The 17,186-nt window shown below is 31.9% G+C and overlaps 1 long non-coding RNA gene across 1 annotated transcript in view; it reads left to right on the top strand.

The window, feature by feature from the left end:
* LOC309647945 overlaps positions 1-6,872 on the top strand; it is a 1,188,245-nt gene extending 1,181,373 nt beyond the window's left edge. The window contains exon 2 of the long non-coding RNA XR_014256403.1: positions 6,627-6,872. This is a non-coding gene — a long non-coding RNA (uncharacterized lncRNA). The remainder of the gene's footprint in view (positions 1-6,626) is intronic.
* Positions 6,873-17,186: the final 10,314 nt, after the last annotated feature.

Raw genomic sequence — 17,186 nt, 5'->3', positions numbered from 1 at the left:
TAAACACAAAAGGCCTCAAATAGCAAAAGCATCTTGAGAGAGAAAAATGGAGCTGGAAGAATCATGCTCCCTGACTTCAAAGTATACTACAAAGCTACAGTAATCAAGGCAGTATGGTACTGGTACAAAACCAGAAATATAGATCAATGGAACAGGATAGAAAACCCAGAGACAAACCCACACACCTATGGTCAACTAATATAGGACAAAGGAGGCAAAGATATACAATGGAGAAAAGACAATCTCTTCAATAAGTGCTGGGAAAACTGGACAGCTACATGTAAAAGAATTAAATTAGAACACTACCTAACACCATACAAAAAAGTAAACTCAAAATGGATTAAAGACCTAAATGTAAGACTGGATACTATAAAACTGTTAGAGAAAAACATAGGCAGAACACACTTTGACATAAATCACAAGACCTTTTTGGATCCACCTCCTAGAGTAATGGCAATAAAAACAAAAATAAACCAATGGGACCTAATGAAACTTAAAAGCTTTTGCACAGCAAATGAAACCATAAACAAAATGAAAAGACAACTCACAGATAGGAGAAAATATTAGCAAATGAAGCTACTGATGAGGGATTAATCTCCAAAACTAACAAACAGCTCATGCAGCTCAATATCAAACATAAATAAATAAACAACCCAATCAAAAAATGGGTGGAAGATCTAAATAGACATTTCTCCAAAGAATACATACAGATGGCTAACAGTCATATGTAAAAATGTTCAATGTCACTAATTATTAGAGAAATGCACATCAAAACTACAATGAGGTATCACATCACACCAGTCAGAATGGCCATCATCAAAAAGTCTACAAATAATAAATGCTGGAGAGGGTGTGGAAAAAAGGGAACCCTCCTTACACTTTGGTGGGAATGTTAATTGGTACAGCCACTATGGATAACATTATGGATGTTCCTTAAAAAACTTAAAATAGAGCTACTATATGATCCAAGAATCTCATTCCTAGGCATATATGTGGAAAAAAACCCCACATAGTTCAAAAAGATACATGCACCTCAATGTTCACTGCAGCACTCTTTACAATAGCTGAGACATGAAGGCAACCTAAATATCCATCATCAGAGAAATGGATAAAGAACATGTGGTACATGCACACAATGGACTATTACTCAGCCATAAAATAGAATGAAATAATGCCATTTGCAGCAACATGGATGCACCATGAAATTATCATACTAAGTGAAGTAAGTCAGACAGAGAAAGACAAATATCATATGATATCACTTATATGTGTAATCTAAAACGATGATACAAATGAACTTGTTTACAAACAGAAACAGACTCACAAACTTTGAAAAGAAACTTATAGTTACCAAAGGAGAAAGTGGGAGGGGAGGAATAAATTAGGAGCTTGGGCTTGATATATACACACTACTATGTACAAAATAGATAATCAACAAGGACCTAGTGTATAGCACAGGGAACTCTACTCAATATTCTGTTACAACCTAAATGGGAAAAGAATCTGAATTATATATATATATAATATATATATAATTATATATAATAATATTATATATAATTACATATATATAAACTGAACCTCTTTGTTGTACACCTGAAACTAACACAACATTGTAAAGCAACTATACCTCAATATAAAATATTTAAGAATTTAATTAAAAAATTAACAAAAATCTGTTACAATCATATTCTTTCTTTGGTAAAGATAATATTTACAATAACATCAACAACACAAATGTACATGAAAACAAATTTGAAGAAATTTAATGAAGTATTTTAAAATTATATATAGCATTTTAATTTGAAGGAAATATAAGAATAAATAGCACAATAATTTAAAAAGCTGTTTGGGAAATGGAACATTTCAGAATCATTAAACCTTGTAGACTCCCTGATCCACTTCAATATACTAAATCCAGGAGTTAAATTTTTACAATTTTCCCAGATTTTCCTTATATAGCTGGTCCCAGCATTTGGAAATCACTGAATTTTCAATTTCTCAGTGTACATGTAGGGATCATTTTATTTTTTCACGTAAAAAGTGTCAAATGTTTTTGACTAAATTTAAAATTGTTTTTTTAAATTATAACAAATAGGTTTTAATTTTGATTATATAAAATTACTTTAATATGGTATCTTTATAGAATTTGCTGTATTATCTATTGCAATATATATCATAGTCTCACAATGTGAATCTTAGAGGTAAAGATGAAAGGGAAACCCGTGCATTAAATTGGTAGGAAAAAATCTAATACTATAATTAGATACTTTTGGAAGGATTAAGAGGAGGCAAATAATTCCATGTGTGTGAAAGTGTATTGCTATATTAACTTAGAAAGATGTTTCAATTGTGATTGTGTTAGATACCCACAACAATTTTTAAACAGAGATCAAAACAAATAATGAAACATTTTGCCATATTCATATATATAAATTTTTACATTGCATATGAGTTTCATTAACACGAGTGGATGAAGTGTAAAACATTATGGATTAATTATGGATTAATGTGATTACCTGTAGTCAAGGGAAATGCCAGAGGTGGTTTATTTTTTTAAAGCATTCTAGGAATAGTAATTAGAAGATTTGTTAATGGCCTGTTTTTGCCAAATGGGCATATTTTGTGTTAACTCTCATTTTGGAATTAAACAGAGTTATGAATGATGAGAAGAAATTTTATCCAAATGATAGATTATCCCATGTGCAATAGTAGCTAAGCACCTTTATAGCATTTATTTTATTTAAATTATTCAGTTATTTAATTATTATTATTTAATTATTCCCATAGTGACAATATTTATTTTAATGTTCCCATGTGACCTCTGATGAATAATTTTTTTAAAGAAACCATTAAAAGTTCAATTTTCTTTCATCTTCCATTATGTATTGTCTGTTTGATCAGGCAATAATATTGTGACCCATACAATCATTTTTTTAAATAACAGATTATTGAAAATTTTGATTAACTTCTTGTTGTCTAATATTCTACTTATTCAAACTAATAGACATTTAGCATGTGTTATGTGCTTTTCACTGTGAGAGAGAGTGGGGAAACTACTGTAAATAAGACAATACACTTAGAGACTCACAAGTCCAGTACACTGGGTCTTAATACATACATTACCCTAAACCCAAAGTTAAGAATTAATTTTTAGCATAAGTTACTGTTTTTTGCTAGCCAGCACTGATTTTAATACCAACAGTTATAAAGAATTATACTAACCTGTCTTCTAAGCTGAAACAGTGCTACCAATTCCTAAAGTAGTGACAATGCCTTAATGTGATTAATTGCATAATTATTAGTTTAGAGATAAGCCACTTTCACTTTTGCAATTTTTTTTTTTTTCTCTAACACTCTCTCCAGTTTCCACTGTTATGGGCATCACAGAATGCATTGCCTGTCTTGAATAAAGTAACTGTGAAATAAACATTTGAACCAGAAAGCTTCCTATTGACCCAAAGATATAAAATTAATCCTTCTGCAGAATAATGTACTTAGGGCTGCCCCGAATGTAATGGTGTCAAAAAGAAGAGAGTAAAGGATATCAATACAAAACAAACTTTATTTTCCTTTAGCTTATGCATTAATACATATGAAAAACAGAGACAATTTCTTTCATGGAATATGTTCAAGTTTCATTATACTATGTGCCATATAAAATGTTAGAAAAAATTGCTTCTTTATAGTGCCCTTGGCTAATTATGTGTCATATAAAGACTACTATTTTAGTACAGGATTTAAAATGAACATTACATTTGTTTGATAATTTGATCTTCGCAAATATTTTCATAAGATAAAAATTAGAAAGAAACCATTAGTCAATTTCCAGCTCTGAAAAAAAAGGTATTTGTTTCCTTTACTAGGTTAATCCCTTCATTATTTAATTGGCTACACGTTCAGCCCTATATTCATTAAGTTAAAAAGACATAAATTATTGCCCACAGTAACTCAGAACTGAGACCTGAGTAGAAATTTTTAACTATGAAGGAATTTGAAAGCACATGACTCCCTTTATTCCTATATAAAGCAGCCCATAACATCTCACTGATAGATTTAATTGTTCATTCTCATTAATTTTTTTGATTCAGTGTCCTTTCATTTTTGTATCTGAAGGACTTAGTGTTCTAAAAGGAAGTTGGAAAGTGAAAATATACAACAAAGATTGTCATTCTCTGCAAGAAGTAAATGAACCTTTTTCTCTCTGAAACAATTGTAACTACAAGTATTTCTCCATTCAGCTGCCAAGCTGAACCATGACATGAGCAATTCAGTTTTCAGCGGTCTTCATGATGGATCCACAAGCTCTACAATTTTTTACCTACTAAAGTTGGACAATTTGGGTAACTCACTTAAAATCTGCTTGTTTACTGACCGAGTTAAATGACATGCTTACCTTTATAGAAACAAATGATGATCCCTCTTCGACACTCTGAAACACATACCTTAACTAATCTGTCAATCACTAGAGCTGAAGGATTCTATATTGTCTTTTATACTTACCTAGAATAAAAGCAATAACACAAATAAGGTAATCTCGTTTTTCAGACATTGTACATCTTGTCAATTCAAGTACTACTGTCAAGAATTAAGCCTGATTTAAAAGTATAAAAACAAAAAGTTAAAATTATAAAAGCCCCCCAAAAAGATGTAACTGGTAGACATTTGGATATATGTAGACAGTCTAGGTAGTAATTTTGTATGCTTTCTGAACAAATGTTTTGTTCCATATTTTTTTGAGAGAAAGTGTACTAACAACAATGAAATTTTACAACTTCATCGTCTTTTTAAAAGCTAACAGCAGTGTTCTCACTCTGATATTAAATGCTTCGAAAGGCCAGACCTCATCAGTCCTAACAAGTGCTCTGTGGCTTACACCCTGTGTACTGAGCATGGAACATCATTGCACTTAAAGGATTCCCTTGAATTTCTTCAAAATGATCTGCTTCTTTGCATTATCCATGAATTTAAAATTTTATTCTCTACTTTTCTCCAAGCATTTTATTGTCACAAAATAGTTTTTTTTTTCTTTTCCTTTGTTTGTCTCTTACACTTTAGCTCTTTTCCATGAATTTAAAACATTCAAAACTATCATTATATAACACTAGGTAATAGCTATAATATTATGATGAAAAACAAGTATTGTGGGTAATGCTATAGATATCTAAGGTTTACAGTGCACTATTCACTAGTATGTGAGTAAATATTATAGAGATGAAAGATATTAAATGTTTATTAAATAAGTGGATGCTCTTTAGTTCACCTAATTTTAAATTCTAACTTGTTTTAAATAACGTGTCTTGTTCATTAAAATTGTAACTCTCACTAGCCTAACTGTATATTAAGTAGTAACACAGAATTTCTAACAATGAGTTCCTGCAATCTAAGTCCACATGAACAGTAACAGGGATGAATTTGGTACCATATAACACAATAAAATGCACCTGAACTAGAAATGGCAGAGAAGACTACCTTGTGGGTATTTCAGTTGTTACTAAACTTTCAGAAGCATAGAACCTGAGTGGTAAATCTTCTGGTGGTATTTTATACATTGTGAATGTAATAATGTATAATAAAATATTTCACTTGTAGTTTTTACTGTTTCAGCCATCATACTACCACCAGTTCCTTGATGGTAGTATTTTAATTGTGCACTTTCTGTGCTGTCAGTATTTCAATAAGTGTATCTTTGGGTCCAGAGTAGGAAGATTATAGATATGCATCCAACATGAAAACTCCAGAAATCTTGATAGAAACATGGTAGACTTTGAATAATTAAAAATTATTTGTTGAGATGTAGAGAATGGACATATGGACACCAAGGGGGGAAAACTGCGGTGAGGTGGGGATGGCGGTGTGCTGAATTGGGCGATTGGGATTGACATGTATACACTGATGTGTATAAAATTGATGCCTAATAAGAACCTGCAGTATAAAAAAACAAACAAAACAAGTAATACTAAACTTTCATTGGGTTATTTGTATGGAAATATGTTAATATAAATGTTTCAGACATTACATGAAATTTCTAAAAATCTTATATTTGTATTTGTATGGAAATATGTTAATATAAATGTTTCAGACATTACATGAAATTTCTAAAAATCTTATATTTGTATTTGTATGGAAATATGTATGGAAATATGTGAATATAAATGTTTCAGACATTACATGAAATTTCTAAAAATCTTATATGTTCTGGTATAATGTTATAAGTAATAATCCTAGTTATTACTTTAAAATGTATATCTCAGAAATAACTAATTTTCTTGTCAACTGCATTATTATGAACTTTCATGAAATCTTTTACCGTGGTCATTTTTAAGTCTTTTGTCATTTACAGACAGTTCTGGGTGTACTCTGATGATTTTGCAAATATGTTCCTATAAAAGGCTTTCATCTTCAAGAAATTCATGGAAAAGACTCTGACAAGTACAGGTTTCTGGTAACTGTACTGCTGAACTGAATGAATAAGCATTTTCAGAACTCTGATGAAACACTAATGAACTCATAAAAGTGCTAACAAAAGATCAAGATGAAAAAAAACAATTAATTACATGGGACTGAGTGAACTGATGAGGATGAGTATAATTTTTGTGACTTTCAGTCTGAATTTAAAAAAAAAGAAAAAATCCCACAAGGACTCAGAGGCAAAGAATATACAAATCAATTTTCACTGCAAAGTAAAGGAGCTGTTACAGTGGAGGATTACTGGACTGAATGTCAATATTATGACATAGTATGAGTGTGTTTCATGTTTGGTAATTGCAATCATTGTTGCTTTTGTTGTGGTCATCCATGTACAATGCTTGGTGTCAGTCTATTTATCTCTTGTAAAAATAAAATACAGTGTGTGTGTGAAAAAAAAAAATTATTTGTTGATAATATATCTGTTCGTTTTCTTTTAACTGAACTGTTTCTGAAAGGAAACACACCATACAGATTAATCATCTTAGAGTGTGGGCATTTGCTTTTAGAGTATTAAAACTCCTAGAAAGGAAGCTTAAGTCATTTCCATTTAGATATGGATTTGTATGTTTTGAATAATTCAAATCAGACCTAATTGTTTGGATCTAAATTTTCTCTCTCTGTGAATAGTGCAATTCCCTAAGTGGGATATTTCACATATAGTCCAAAAAGTACAGTAACACTGTGTGAGTTTAAAAACAAAATGTAGGGAGTTCCCTGGTCACCTGTTGGTTAGGATTCTGGGCTTTCACTGCCATAGCCCAGGTTCAATCTCTGGTCGGGGGACTGAGATCATGCAAGCCATGTGGCATGGCCAAAAATAACGAGACAAGGTTATACCTCAATAAAGCTGATAATTATGTCTCTAAAACTGCCTATAGTATTATCAACTTGCAAAAAATAAAGCTGCACAAGTTAAAATATGCTAAAAATATGGTGCATGTTTAATTTATATCATCAATATTTCATATAGTAGACACCATTCATATAATTGGCTTTTATAAGTTATTTTGTTTTCTCACAAAATATCTTATCAATAGTAAACATGGCAATTCAGAGCTTTTACAATGTCAGATGTAATAGAAAATGTTAATATTGTAGCTATTTTCCTCCTGACAAGCCCATAGAGTTTTAAGATATTTTCAGTACAAAAGGTCCAAAATAGACATGTCCTTGCATGACATTTCATTCGACTAAAAGCCTCCATTCTCACATGATAGACTTTTCAAATCAAAGTGAAATAAAATGAATATAAATACACTAAATACTTAACTAAGTCTTAAAGTTACTCTATAATTTCTTTGGAAATATCATAAGTAGATATGATAAGGTTTAGTCTTTTCATTTTTTTTTAACCTTAGTCTAATTTTGATTAATAGTCACACATATTACAATTAAAGGCCTATATTTGCTTGCCTAAATCTTTTACATTCTGTATACTTTGAAAGTACAAAAAGTGGCACAGTAACTTCAAATTGGAATGAATCCACCACTATGCATACTTATATAAAGAATGTGGTTGTTGAAATAAGTCTAGTTAGTATCCATCACATTCATAGTTATAAAAGTTTTTTTTTTCTTGTGATGAGAACTTTAAGATCTACACTCAGTAACTTTCAAACATGCAATACAGTACGATTGAACTATAGTCACCATACTGTACACTACATCCCATGACTTATTTATTTTATAACTGGAAAGTTATACCTTTGATCACCTTCATGCATTTTACCCACCCCAACCCCACCTCTAGCAACCACCAATCTGTTCTGTATGACTAGCTTGGTTTTTTGTTTTGTTTTGTTTTGTTTGTTTGTTCATTTACATTTCTCATATAACTGAGATCATACAGTATTTGTCTTTCTCTTTCTGACTTATTTCACTTAGCATAATGCTCTCAAATTCTATGCATGTTGTTGCAAATAGCAGGAATTCCTTCTTTTTTATGGCTGAATAATATTCCATTATATGTATATATTACCTTATCTTTAACCATTCATCCATTGATGGACACTTAGGTTGTTTCCATATTTTGGCTGTTGTGAAATAATAGTGTAATGAATATGGGCATGAAGATACCTTTTCAAGTGTTTTTGCTTTCTTTAAATACCCAGAAGTGAAATTGTTGGATTATATGATAGTTCTATTTGTAATTCTTAGAGAAACTTCAATACTGTTTTCCACAGTGGATGCACCAATTTATATTTCCACCAACAGTGCACAAGGATTCTGTTTTCTCCACATCTTCACTAACACTTGTTATTTCCTGGCATTTGGACAACAGCCATTCTAACAAGTGTGAGGTAATATCTCATTACTTTGATTTGCATTTTCCTGGTGATTAGATGATGCTGAACACCTTTTAATATGACTTTTGACCATTTCTTTGTCTTCTTAGGAAAAATGTTTATTCAGATCCTCTGCCCATTTTCTAATTGAATTGGTTTTTTGTTATTGAGATGTATGATTTCTTTACATATTTTAGATATTAACCCCTCATCAGATATAATTTGCAAATATTTTCTGCTATTATGTATGTTGCCTTTTAATTTTGTAGATGGTTTTCTTTGCTGTGCAGGAGCATTTTACTTTGATGTAGTCTCACTTGTTGATTTTTGCTTTTGCTGCTTTTGCTTTTGGTATCAAATCAAAAAAATTATCATCACAAGACCAATGTCAAGGAACTCACTGCCAAAGTTTTTGTCTAAGAATTTTAGTGTTTCATGTCTCATGTTCAAGTATTTAATCCATTTTGAGGGTGTATGGTGTAAGATAGTGGTCCAGATTCATTCTTTTGCATATGGATGTCCAGTTTTCCCAGCACTGTTTATTGGCTATACTGACATTTTGGTCCAGTTACATTCTTTGCATATGGCTCTCCAGTTTTTCCACACCGTGTGTTGAAGATACTATCCTTTTAACATTGTATATTCTTAGCATATTTCTCATAATTTAATTGACCATATATGTGTGGGTGTATTTCTGGGCTTTTGATTCTGTTTCATTGAGCTATATGTCTATTTTATGGCAATATCATACTGCTATAATTATATAGCTTTGTAATCAAGTTTGAAATCAAAAGCATGACACCTCTAGTTTATTCTTCTTTCTCAAGGTTTCTTGGATATTTGAAGTCTTTTGGAGTCTTCTCTATCAAATTTTCGGGATTTTTTTTTAATTTCTGAGAAAAATGCCATTAGAATGTTAATAGGGTTGCATTGACTTTGTAGACTGCCTTGGATGGTATGGATTTTAACAGTTTGAAGTCTTCCAATTCATGAGAAAAGACTATTCATTTATTTATGTCTTCTTCAATTTTTTTCATCAATGTCCTATAGTCTTTAGTATACAAGTCTTTGTCTCCTAGGTTAAATTTATTTCTAGGTATTTTATTGTTTTTGATGCAATTGTAAATGGGATTGTTTTCTTAATTTCTCTGTTAGCCTGTATTAGTGTATAGAAACGTGACAGATTTTTGTATATTGATTTTGTATCATATACTTTTACTGAATTCATTTACTAGTTTTAACAGTTTTTTGGTGGAGTCTTTAGGGTTTTCTATATATAATATCACATCATCTACAAATAGTGACAGTTTTACTTCTTTTCCAATGTAGATACCTTTCATTTCTTTTTCTTGCCTATTACTCTGGTTACAATTCTGGTACTGTGTTAAATAAAAGTGGTGAGTGGGCATCTTTGTATTGTTCCTGATCTTAGAGGAAAAGCTTCAGTCTTTCACTTTTGAGAATTATGTTAGCTGTGAGCTTGTTATACATGGCCTTTATTATGTTGAGGTACATTTCCTCTATACACACTTTTTTGAGCATTCTTATCATAAATGGATATTGAATTTTGTCAAATGCATTTCCTCCATCTATTGATAAGACCATATAATTTTTATCTTTCACTTTATTAACGTGCTGTATCACATTGATTGATTTGTGGATGTTTAAAAATTCTTGCATCCCTGGAATAAATCTCACTTGATTGAGGTGTATGATTATTTTAAAGTATTGTTGAATTAAGTTTGCTAATATTTTGTTGAGAGTTTTTGCATCGATGTTCATCAGAAATATTGGTCTGCAATTTAATTTTCTTGTTGGTGACCTTGTCTGGTTTTGGTATCAGGTTAATGCTGGCCTCATAAAATTAGTTTGGAAGAGTTTACTCCTCTTCTAATTTTTGGAAGAGTTTGAGAATTGGTAATAATTTTGCTTTAACTGTTTGATAGTATTCACCAGTGTAGTTGTCTGGTCCTGGTCTTTTGTTTGCTGGGAGGTATTTGATTATTAATTAAATTTTCTGACTAATGATTGGTCTGTTCAGATTTTCCATTTCTTCATGATTCAATATTGGTAGGTTGTACATTTCTAGGAATTTATTTCTTCTAGGTTGTCCAATTTGTTGGCATATACTAGTTCATAGTAGTCTGTTAAAGTTCTTTGTATTTCTATGGTATCAGGTATAATGTCTTCTCTTTCATTTTTAATTTTATTGATTTGAGTCCTCTCTTTTTTCTTGGTGAGTCTGCCTAAAAGTTTATCAATTTTTTTTTCAAAGAACCAGCTCTTGGTTTCATTAGTCTTTTCTATGTCTTGTTAGCCTGTATTTAATTTATTAAATTAAATTAAAAATTTTGTATTTTGGGGTTTTTCCTCCTTTTACTAATGCCGGGCTTTATTTATTCTTCTTTTCTAATTCCTTGAGGTGTAAATATAGGAGGTCTGAGGGGTTTTTTTGTTGTTGTTGTTTCCCTATGTAAGCTTTTATCACTATGAAATTCCTTCTTTGAACTGCTGTTGCTACATCCCAAAAGTTTGGTATGTTGGATTTCCTTTTTATGTGTGTCCAGATATTTTTAAATTTCTGTTCTGTTTTCTTCTTTGATGCATTATTTGTTCATTAGCATGTTTTTTTCCCTCCACATATTTGTTCATTTTCCACTTGTCTTCTTGTAATTGATTTCTTGTTTCATACTATTGTGGTAGGAAAATATGATTGATATAATTTCAATCTTCTTCAATTTATTAAGACTTGTTTTATGGCCTAACATTATCTATTCTGGAGAATGTTCCATGTGCCCTTGAATAAAATGTGCATTCTGTTGTAGTTGAATGGAATGTTTTGTACATATATGTTAAGTCCTTCTGCTCAAATGTGTCTTTTTTTTTTTAATAAATTTATTTATTTTTATTTTTATTTATTTTTGGCTGCGTTGGGTCTTTGTTGCTGTGCACAGGCTTTCTCTAGTTGCGTCAAGCAGGGACTACTCTTCGTTGCAAAGCATGGGCTTCTCATTGTGGTGGCTTCCCTTGTTGTGGAGCACAGGCTCTAGGCACACGGGCTTCAGTAGTTGTATCACACGGGCTCAGTAGTTGTGGCTTGCAGGCTCTAGAGCACAGGCTCAGTAGTTGTGGCACACTGGCTTAGTTGCTCCGCAGCATGTGGGATCTTCCTGGACCAGGGCTTGAACCCGTGTCCCCTGCCTTGGCAGGTGGATTCTTAACCACTGTGCCACCAGGGAAGCCCTCAAATGTGTCTTTTAAGGCCAGTGTTTTCTAATTGAATTTCTGTCTGGATGATCTATCCATTAATGAAATGGGGTATTAAAGTGCTCTACTATCCTTGTGCTGCTGTCTATTTCTTCCTTTAGGTCTATTAATATTTGTTTTGTATATTTAGAAGCTCATAAACAGGTGCAGAAATTTACAAATGCTATTTATGAATGCTAAGTATTGTCTTGTTGCATTGAGCCCTTAATCATTATGTAATGATCATCTTTGTTTCTTATTACAGTCTTTGTTTTAAACTTTATTTTGTCTGCTATAAGTATAACAACACCTGCTTTATTTTGGTTTCATTTGTATGAAATATCTTTTTCTATATCTTCACTTTCAGCCTGTGTGAGTCTTTACCTCTGAAATGAATCTCTTGTAGGCAGCATATAAAAGGGTCTTGGCTTTTTTCCATTCAGCCACTCTATGTGTTTTGGTTGGATAATTTAGTTCATTTACACTTAAAGTAATTATTGATAGATGTCTACTTATGACCATTTTGTAATTTGTTTTCTGGCTGTTTTGTAGTTCCTTTGTTCTCCTTTCATCCTCTCTTGCCCTTTTCCTTTGTGGTCTGATGAATTTTTTAGTGTTATGCTTAGATTTCTTTCCTTTATCTTTTGTGTACTTACTATAGTTTTTTCTTTGTGGTTACCATGAGACTTACACATAACAACTTATGTTTACAACAGTTAATTTTAAGTTGATAATTTAAATTTGAATGCACTCTAAATTTCTTCATTTTTACTCCCTCCAGCATGTTTTATGTTTTTGATGGTATATTTTACTTTGTGTATACCTTAACTAATTATTGTAGTTATACTTATTTTTACTGCTTTTGTCTTTAACTGTCATACTACCTTTATAAGTAATTAATATACAACACTTACAATGTTAGATTATTTTGAATTTTATTATATATTTACCTGTACCAGTGAGATCTATACTTTCACAGTTTCTTGTCACTAATTAGTACCTTCTCTTTTAACCTTAAAGAAGTCCCTTTACCATTTCTATTGACATAGATCCATTGGTTTCTCTCTAATTTCTAGTTTTTCAATTAAATTTATTGTCTGTCCCTGAACGGATTTCTTACCCCACTTTGGTTTCTCATACACTTAAATTCAGTGACAGAGCCTGATGAAAATTTTCCTCCTATTTAGCTCTATTGCATTTACTCATAAACTAGATTTCTGTGCTTATAATTCTACAAAGATCTCTTAAAGACTTAGGTCTCTTAACACTAACCATTGTGCTCACAAGTAATGAGTATCATATTTCACTAGAGCAAAACTTAAAATGTCTTATCTCCATGTGTATGAAGAATCAGATTCAGAAAGATTTATTGACTTGCCTTAGATCACACTGCTAGTAAGTGACTGAATCGGGATTCAAATTCAGGTGTTCTTTCTATTTACTATACCTTTTTTAAAGTACTATTTGCAAAGAAGTACCATTCTTTCTTGTTGCCTCTCTTGTCCCTTTCTCCTCCAGATATATTTTTCTAGTACCCTAACCATGGATAAGCTCCAACAACTACCTTCTCTATATTTTATTAATGCAATAGATTATTCTTAGAGAAAATTCCACATCTTAGAATGAGAGTATCACTATAGATTCATGAATGCTGACCTCATTCAAGCACTTAACAAAGATCACGCTCTCACTCTGTACAATTATTGTATTCTACCTTTTCCTCATTTCTCAAACCTACTATCTCTTCACTCTCTACTAATGATTTTAACTCTTATGTCATTAAGAAAATAAAAGCCATGAGACACAAATACCCTCATCTTCATTTAAGTAAAACGTTTAATATATTTGTTCTGAATCCACCTTCTGCCTCTCTCTGTGAAGATAGAATAGTTTCACATTTAGTCGAAGGACAATCTCTCCACAGGGGCTGTGGATCAAATTTATATGATTTGTATTCCAATTATGTCACCTATATTATCTGTATATCCTTCTCAATAGAATTATTCCCATTAGGAATTAATGACCCTTTAAAAAATAATCCATCTTAAAGAAAAACCTTTCCTTGATTCTTCAATACATTGATGTTTTGCTTTCTCTTTTTCTCTTTTTTCATAGAAAAAATTTTGAAGAATATTATCTGCTTGGTCTGTTTCTACTTCCTCACCATTAAATTCCTCTTCAACCCATACCAGTCTCGTGTTCTTTTCCTCTTGACCTCCATGTTTGTGAATCTAATGAACACATCTCTGTCCTTATTTAGCTTTTTCTAAGTGTCATATGATTTACGTTACCTTCCTAGAAACATTTTTAGTCTCTGTTGCACCCATCTATCTTCTGTTTTTTCCTTCTGACTCTAAAAGTTTTTATCAATCTCATTTTCTCCCAAATTTCTCCAAAAATTCTAAAATTGTGGGGGGTTTTGTTACTATTTTCTCCTGATGTGATTTCATTCATATTAATCACTTAAATGTCATCTATATGTTAAATGCTTCCAACATTATATATGTACTACTCTCCTCTGAGTATCCAAATTATATATTCAACTACCTACTTTGCTTCTGTCCATGGATATTTACTAGGCATCTGAAAGATAATATATACAAAACTTAACTCTTCTTTTTTTTCATATAACATATTGCTTTACTAGTTTTCCCTTTCAAATAAATATATGGGAGGTCAAATATTGTCCTGGATTTTCAAACCAAAAATTGTGAGACTCTTTTAATTAATTTATCTCCATTATCCTTCCCATTTGTCAGTCAATTCTATAGACACAACCTCTAGATTATATAAAAAATTAATCTACTTTTCTCCATCTGCATTTACACCACTCTAGCCAGGCCATTATATCATGTCTAGACATCCTGAGATGTCTTTCCTAAGTGATCCACCTCTGTCAATATGGTCTCTGCCAAATCCATTCTCCATCTGATTGCAAAAATGCTCTTTTGAAAACATAAAGTGGCTCATGTCATTCTTATTCTCAATATTCAACATTGGATTCCCAACAAACTTAATATAAAAAGCATCCTCTTTCATGTGGCCTATAAACCCCTAAACAGTTTGGCTCTTTCCTATCTTTAGAAACATTATTTTAAATTACTATCCCCTTTACTCATTATGCCATACTATAGAGGTTGAAAATTAGAGGATTGTGGATGTTGAAAGACAATTTTAAGTTTCCTATGTTTTGGCACATCTTATAAGCAGAGGCACTGACTGTCCATTGTTCTTGGCAATCTTTTCAAACATGTTTATATAGTGAACAGCCTTGTAATACAGAGATAGCCTCCCTACTGAGCAAAAGGTTTGCTTAAACCTTGGAAGATAAAAACAGACTTGCTTTCTGCCTCTTTTAAAAAATTTAGGTTTTCTAAAGTGATTGTTCCTTTCCTGTAACACAATCGACTATATATGCTAGTGTCAGCTGGCTCCCTTGCATTGATCAGTGAGGAATGAGGCTGAGGAAGACAACAAAAATGCTAATTATCTGACTAATTTTATAGTATGAGCAATAAACTGTCCTCTGTTCCTGACACAGGAGTCTCACATCTTGCAACACTGATGAAACTCTTAAAGGCTAACTCGCAAGACTGCAAGTAGGGTAAAACCCCAGGCTTTCCTCAGGTCTTGTTGAGTTATTGTTTCATCTTAACAGTAATTATTGTGCTGTTTATTTTTTGCTAATTTGATTTTTTTTACCAATGTTGCAAAATGTGGAGATTACATGTAAAAATCTAGATCCAAGCTCCTCTTTAAAAATCATAACCTCTATCTAATCTGGACCATCCTTCATTCACAGCAAAATCACTCAGGTTATATAGTAACTCTGATCTTTAGAGAGCTGTGTACTCTCAATTCACTAGAGACCCCCCCACACACTTTATTGTTATTAAGTACTAAGATCCACTGTCATTTGTCATTTTTCATTGAGCTTGCCCTGTTGTTTTCAGTACAACAAAGTTGAGGGGGAAAACAAAAGATTGTCCCAGAAGACTAATGTATCACAAAATTAAGACAGAACATATTTCTTCATGTTGGTAAAAAATATTCTTATATGTTTAATGTGCAATCAGAGAGTATCCCTTTGGGAAGAATACAATTAAGATTTCATTAATATGCAAACAAAATAAATCTGGATAAAAAGAATACAACTAAAGACACCCTTCTACTTTACATATTTACCTGATTGGCCCCAATAGGCATTTGGGTCTCAGCCTGTGCCCTAGCCAAAACACCCTGCCTTCAATTCATAAAACAAGCAAAGAACCGTCCTACTTAGTGCCCTTTCATGCTGTTCTATCAGTCTGGAGTGCATTTTCTAGGAATTTTCACAAAGCCTGCTTCATTTCATCCTCCAAATCTCACTTTAAATATCATCTTCTCAAAGAGGTCTCCTCCAAATTCTAATTAAATCTACCCTTGTCATTTTCTACCATGGTACATTTTCATGAACTTAATAGCTCTTTTCTACATTTGTAGTTTTATATTGATTTGTTTGTTCATATCTGTTTTATCACTAGACTTTCCTTAAGGAAAGAGACCCTTCCAGGTTTATACATCTAGTGCATAGCAAAATATATGACCTCACCTGATACAATATTTGATGATTAAATGAACAGTTTGTCTTAAGATGTATTCTGACAGGGTAGTTTGACATGCTAACTCTCTATGAATTTCATTTGGCATTGAAAAATATTGTTACTAAGGTGTAATTTTTAGGAGCATTGACCTCTTAAAACTTTCTCTCTTTTGTGAGTTTGTCCTAACATAAAGTAAGAAGAATTCCCTAGAGTAAAAAACATAAAACTATAGCTACTTCCATTAGATCAACTACCTGCCATTTTACTTTTATGGAATAAACACTGTCTTCTGGTTAGTACATTTTCTCTTTATAAATACCTATTCTTAAATTCTTTGACTCCATTTCTCCAAATAGGTATGTGTTGGGGGAAGCCTATTTGTAGATTTTTCCAAATTTCTATGTTATTTAACTAATGTGCCTGATTTCAGGCTTTCAGCACGAAGGCATTTAAAACAGGTTTGGAAAGAGGTGAACACATTCCACTCTCAAGAGACAGGGCAAGTTGGCTGGATCATACTATTATTTATAACATTCCCAAATTATATGTTCATGCATATCAAGTTAACAAATAAATAGTAATTAATTCTATTTAGGTTTAA

Source organism: Balaenoptera physalus (assembly GCF_965194825.1).
Source record: "Balaenoptera physalus genome assembly, chromosome: 18".
In the NCBI taxonomy this organism is placed as follows: Eukaryota; Metazoa; Chordata; class Mammalia; order Artiodactyla; family Balaenopteridae; genus Balaenoptera; species Balaenoptera physalus.
This window is presented reverse-complemented; position numbering and strand designations above follow the sequence as displayed.